The sequence below is a fragment of the Mercenaria mercenaria genome, chromosome 14, assembly GCF_021730395.1.
Source record: "Mercenaria mercenaria strain notata chromosome 14, MADL_Memer_1, whole genome shotgun sequence".
Lineage (NCBI taxonomy): Eukaryota > Metazoa > Mollusca > Bivalvia > Venerida > Veneridae > Mercenaria > Mercenaria mercenaria.
The window spans coordinates 32,176,007-32,182,846 of NC_069374.1; the positions used below are offsets into that span (position 1 = coordinate 32,176,007).

General features: G+C 40.6%; 1 non-coding gene across 1 annotated transcript; it reads left to right on the forward strand.

The window, feature by feature from the left end:
- Nucleotides 1–6,327: 6,327 nt before the first annotated feature.
- Trnaa-ugc (transfer RNA alanine (anticodon UGC)) lies at nucleotides 6,328–6,400 on the forward strand. The gene has a single exon. It is a non-coding gene; the product is annotated as a tRNA-Ala (tRNA).
- Nucleotides 6,401–6,840: the final 440 nt, after the last annotated feature.

Here is a 6,840-nt window from a genome sequence, read left to right on the forward strand (position 1 = left end):
AAGCTGTGTAAGAGCAAACTTCTCATATCGATCACCGATCCTTTGCAAAAAGAAAGCAATCATTCCAATCAAGTTTCATTATAAGTCTCTTCAAACGAAAGAAAACTAACAACCTTCCAAAGTTGGACTCAGTCCTATCTCAAGCTGTACGATTTATTCTTATCCGAGAAAACGTTTTGGCAGCTTGGCAACACACAAGGCCAGAGGATCAGACCAGACATCCTCCTGTTTCTTGTGAGGAATGGTTCCATATCCGTCACACCAGCTCTTACATTGACATTCCAGGCTCCGTACATCCTATGACAAGAACCAGACGAATGAAAAGGAGCATATGTGACAAAGCGGCCAATTACAAACTCATGTCATTTACTTCGGTCTGCTAAAAGGGAATGGTACAAACAGTCCATAGTCACCTTATCATGCATCTGGAACAAACAACAGTCATTGCGATCAGAAAGAAACGCTCCACCATTTATGAACTCGTGATAGGTTTGAACAACAGATAACACAGTAATACCATACTGTTAAATTTATCAAGAGCTTCAGTCAAGTGGCTTTCAAGTTTCATGTAGACAAGCCTAACCATATGCTATTAGAGATCATACTCTTGTCTTGATAAAGAAGTTACTTAATGGCAGGAACCAACAGTACAGGTTGTATATATACAAATGTACCAATTTCGTTATGTGAACTACGTTATATAGAGAGTGGATACATTCATTATACGTATGACAACTAGAATAACATTAAATACACGGTTCTTTTTTTCTAACATTTTATTCAAACAATAAAAAAAATGTTTAACAGAACATATTTACCATGGACATATATTTTTGTTAGTTTTTTGTCTGTTTAAAAAATCTCTGTTTTACACACTTTTCTGAATATCTTATTTTGAAGTTTAACTGTGGACGGCAAAATAATGTTTCAATACAGGACAATACATTTAATTACAGGTATTATGACTTCACTTTATAAATAATGCAAGATTGGAATTTAGAAGAAGCAAAATCTGCAATACATCTTGGGACAAAAACAAATGATGTTTGGTAACGTAGTTCACCTTTCTATATTTTGCAAACTATAAATGTGTGACTTCTACTGTGTTTCGTTGCCGTTAATTTATGTTACATAATTTTTCATAAACAAAGCCAAATACTTTCTTGACAATATTTTATTGCAATACATTAATTTTATACATCTTATATTTTCACAAAATTAATATTTTACAGTATTTTAAGAAAAGTGGATTATAACAACTATAAATTCACTTAATTGGTCCAGCTGTGATGTAAAGAATTCTGCTATATAATTTATTCAAAACAGACATATAGTCGCCACAGTTAACGAATATTGACAAGGGATCTCAATAAAAACAGCAGGAATGTAAGGGGGCATAGCTAATGCTGACTAATATTTGGTAACGTAGTTCACAAAAACATGATTATTTGCAAAAACAATATCTTATTATAAAAATACAGTCAAGTAGAACATGTGATTTTTCTTCTTCGGTCGCCCCACACTGTCAGACCAGTAGCCTCGGGTGGATTGAGGTATCTATCGGCCAAGTCGCAGCTCGCTCCTGCTCATGACTTTTACATTTCTGGTGTATATGCTCCGTAGTCTGATCTTCCTCACCACACGGACAGGATGGTGATGGTGCCAGTCTGTATTTCTTGTACATGTGAGCATTGAGCTTGTTGTGCCCTCAGCGAAGCCTGACCAGCATCACTTGTTCAGAACGATCAAGGAGATGAAAAGCATCTTCCTCTTTCCTTGGTCTCTTAGTCTCTTGGTCTCTTAGTGCCTTGAAGATGGTGACTTTCTCCTGTAGCGCACAGGTGTTGTTGGTTGTTCTGACTGAGCTCCTTGCTTAGCCAGTTGGTCTGCCTCTTCATTGCCTGCAAGTCCACAATGGGATGGAATCCACTGAAGTGCTACTTTGCAGGTGATACGAAGGCTCTCCATTCTTCTGGCTAGCCGTGGAACTTTATTGTTGATCAGAGCTTCCATGACAGACAGTGCATCTGTGAGAAAGACGGCTGAGGAGCTTTCTTCTGCCGAGTGATTTTAACCGTACTCTGCTTTGACGACAGGGAGAATAGTGTGGTGGACGATTTCTCTGTATTGATTGTGACACACCAATCTTCAGCACAAGCTGAAAGCTTGTTGATGGCTTCTTGCATCTTGTATGTGGCTGTTGTGGCATGTTCTTCCTTGCACCATAACACCAGGTCGTCAGCGTAGAGTGCAGCCTTAACTCCTTTCGGTAGTTCAGACACCGGGTCATTAATGAAAAGCAGGAAGAGAGTAGGGGATAATACTCCGGCTTGCGGGACACCATGACGCAACAGGAACTTCCTATAACTGGCATGTTCTAAGCTGACTTTTGCTCTCCTGTTGTAGAGGTATGACTTAATCCACCTCAGCATGTGACCTCCTACTCCACTCCTCATCAGTTTGACGAGGAGTCCATCAGTCCAAACTCTGTCGAACGCTCGCTGCAGATCAATCCATGTTGTAAGCACGATATTCTGCTCTTGGAATGCGTCCTCTATCTCTTGCGATAGGTAACTGGTCTGGTCCTCAGTGGAGCGGAATTGTCTGAAGCCAGCTTGTTTTGTTGCGAGTAGGTTGTTAGTCTCCATGTACCACTTCAGACGTGCATTCACAATCCTCTCCATGGTCTTTTCAACACAACTGGTTAGACTGATTGGGCGATAGGTTGCAGCCTTCTTTCGATTCTTCCCTTTCTTCTGGATGGGGATCATCACTGCCTCTTTCCATATCTGTGGAAGTAGTCCTAGGTGTCCAACTGTAGTTGTAAATTTCCAGGAGTTTGCAAATTGCTGCAGTGCCTAAGTGGGTCAGCATTTCATTTGTGAGGAGACTTCTTTGTCTTGAACTGCCTGAGAGCTATCTGCAGCTCATGTAATTTAAGACTCTGTTTCATCCATTCTGATGTCACTTAACTTGTTTGCCTTTCCCTTTTTTCTCTTCGGGCTTCCTTTTGCCGTGCCCTGTTGATGGAGATGTTGGAAACATTTTTGTAGCTGGAGGCAAAAGTGTTTGCCGCTTGTTTACCCATCAACAGTTCATCATTCTCTTCCAGAGTTGTTGAGTCTCTCCCCGTGTCTTCATCGTTCAGCTGTCTCGTCAGTCTCCATAGCTTTTGACCATCGCTCTAGGCTGAGCGAAGCTGTTTTGTTTCTCCAGCTCTTCCTCTGTGCTTCCAGTTTGTGCCTCAGGAATTTGGCCTTGGCTCGCTGTAGAGAAAGGTTACTTTCCCGTAAGGGATTTTTTCTGCTTCCTACATGGCTTGTGATAGGTTTGCCTGTAGATTCTCCAGTTCATCACTCCAGTAGTCCTTATAGTCTTTTCTTTCTCTCCTTGGAATGGCGCTGCAAATAACTGGCGTTGAAGTCTTTGACAACCCGGTTGATGTCTCTACCTTCCACTCTGATGTCTTTACAGAGATTATCACTTAGACTTTGGTAAAAGGTCCATCTGGCCTTCTCGTAGTTCCATCTGGGGATGTTGGGTGAAGTAGAGGCTATACGGTCCATAGTAAGATGGACTGGGTAATGGTCGCTACCTCCTAGTAGCTCATCAACTTCCCGTTTGACATGTCCGTGTATGTCATCAGTACATAAAGCAAGGTCAGGGGTTAACGTTGTTCGCCAGCTTCTGGAGTAAAAGGTTGGGGGATCGTCCGGCTTGTTGATAAGGTTAAGCTTGTAATTATTTTGCCAGGTCTCCACTTCCTCTCCACATATAACTAGGTGGTCATATCCCCAGCTTTGTAAGTGACTGTTAAAGTCTCCTACAATGATGAACCTGATTTCATCAGTTGCAACTTTGCCCAGGGACAGAGCTTTGTCACTTGGAGAGTATATATTCACAAGTTGAACTCATTCTTTCTGAGACTCAGAACCTTGAACTCGGAGTCATCCATATGCATGTTAATCTGGACAACACTGATGTTGTTTCTGACCAATGCCATGATGCCTCCTTTCCGTCTGCCAATTCTGTCACAGCGAAAACACTGGTACCATATGACTTTGAAGGATTTCTCTGGTTGCAGGTGAGTTTCCTGAATGCAACAGACATCGATATCTTTCTCATGGAGGATATGCCTTATTGTTGAAGACATCCTCCGTATTCCAATGCATCAACCTGAAAGGCTGATGCTGATTGGTTCTCCTCTTTGGTATGTTCCTCCTTCTTCTCTTTAAATGTTGTGGATTAAAGGAGGGACCACCAGTAGCTGTGGGTGCACTCTATCGAGGCTCAGAGCCTGGCACTGAATCTCCCTGGAGAGACCTCGGAGATTCAGCACCACATTGCAGTATACCGGATGGCTGTGTAGTCATAGCGATATTGCATAGTTATGTGGTTCGTTAAGAGAGTGCCAATGGCCCAGCCCCTCTGTCTTCAACTCTCTAGGTTTCTGTCGGTGTTACCTCACCCTTAGTTCCGAGTTCATACCCTACCCTGGGTACACAGAGGCTATTTGTCCCATAGCTGGGGGTCTGTTTATATGCATTAGAGCATGTCCACACACCGGTGGGCCTGGCATGCCATGTCTGGGGCGGACCTCCTCCGAGTCCCCTGCAGTTCTGCCTGAGGCCGCAAGGTGCTCATTTACTGTGTGGCGCCATCTGGGAGGCACTGCAAATGGCTTGTCTGCAGAGAGGCTATGAACTAGAACAGTAATAACCCAAATAAAATTACTATATAACTAGTAAGAAATGTAACCAACGCACAACATTTATGTATAAGGATTTCAGTTTCAATAATGTGTTTTGATCAACTATATGCTAAGAGTTACTTTATGCTTAATATAACAATTTAAAAGTAGTCGTCAATGTAAAGAAATGTTACTAGATGTAACTCAGTTAAAAGAACAAGGGACAAAAATGGCATATAGTTAATGCCGACTAGTACATACCTCAATAAAACATAACTAAAGGTATTAAGTAATTCTTTTAGCAACATAATTCACTGAGTTTCAGAGACAAAAGTTTCAAGAAACAACAATTCTGATCAAAAAAAAAATATGTGAACTACGTTACCATTTTGTGAAGAACTACGTTACCATCTCCAGCATGCTCTCCATGTATTATTATACCTATGTTTGCATATAATATAGCAGTAACACACCATAGAGTCATCATATAACCGCCAGAAAATGTAGAAAAATAATATATATCAGAAGGTTAACTTACTTGATCTGTTACTAAACAATGACTGGTTAAAATCTGTTTGTGTTAACTTTAAAAATAATTATTTGATAAAATCACACATGGGACGCACCATCTTCATGAAGAGTAGTCGGTGCCTGCGTGTATGTCTCTTCAAGAAATTAGTCCTAGGATTAAATAGTAGACATTTTGCTGTTTTGATAGTAACGTAGTTCACAGTAACGTAGTTCACAAAAAATAGGTTAAGTCTGTCTGACTTAATAAACACGAAGCACAGTAAAACTTTTTTGCTTTAATATAATACTGTTCACTAATATGTTTGTAGTGAGAAGTAGGCATACCTTTGTTTTTTATTGCATATACCAGTAATGTTTGGTAACATAGTTCACAAAATAATGTAAAAATAACGGGGTATCTGATTTAAGGGGATTTTTTAAAAACTTTTATCGATGAAATATGAACGAAATACAAATGTAATTTCATACTGTACCTTTTCTATGTTTTCACTGTCTTCGAGACTGATCATAGTACATATCTATACAAGTATCAATTTTCAAATCATTCAGAGGGACAAGTCAAACACATTCACATGCACACATGAAACATATTCAGAGACACACATCAAACACAGTCAAAGACACACATCAAACACATTCAGAGGCACACATCAAACACATTCAGAGGCACACATCAAACACATTCATAGACACACATCAAACACATTCAGAGACACACATCAAACACATTCAGAGGCACACATCAAATACAGTCAGAGACACACACCAAACATATTCAGAGGCACACATAAAAATCATTCATAGGCAAACATCAAACACAGATAGAGACACACATCATGCACACATGATTTTCCGCCAGATCGGCCATGAGGTCAATTCTTCCTCATGGTTTAGGAAAAGATGTGCAGCCCGAAACAGGACTCGAACCTGTTGCGCCGCTCCTATTACATTGGTGCCGTGAGTGTGGTGACTAGCCTTGGAATCCTAGAGCTACGGTGAAGCAATGGCTGGGTTAGTCAAAAGAATCTGATTTTGTCTTTGATAAAAAGAAGAAAAGAATGTAGCAGTGTGTATATAATGTAAATAATTAGTCTATGATATCGATTGTCCGATTAGCTCAGTTGGTAGAGCATCTGACTTGCAAGCAGAAGGTCACAGGTTCGAGTCCTGTATCGGGCTGCACATTTTTCCGCTCCTATTACATCGGTACATTGGTGCCGTGAGTGTGGTGACTAGCCTTGGAAACCTAGAGCTAGGGTGGAGCAATGGCTGGGTTAGTCAAAAGAATCTGAGTTTGAAAAAAAGGAGAAAGGAATATGTAAATAATTAATCTATGATACCGATTGTCCGATTAGCTCAGTTGGTAGAGCATCTGACTTGCAAGCAGAATTAAGGTCGAGTCCTGTATCGGGCTGCGCATGTTACCGCTCCTATTACACTTAGTATGCTATTTGATAAGGATCGGATGACGATGTACCGTCACTACAGGGTGACATTAACAATTTAAACTAAAGTAATGGGAGAAATTTCAACCTAACCAAATGTTTATAGACTCAATTCATGGGCAAATTCTAAGGGAAACGACCAAAGCAAAGTATAAAGCTCTGGGAGCCACCAAG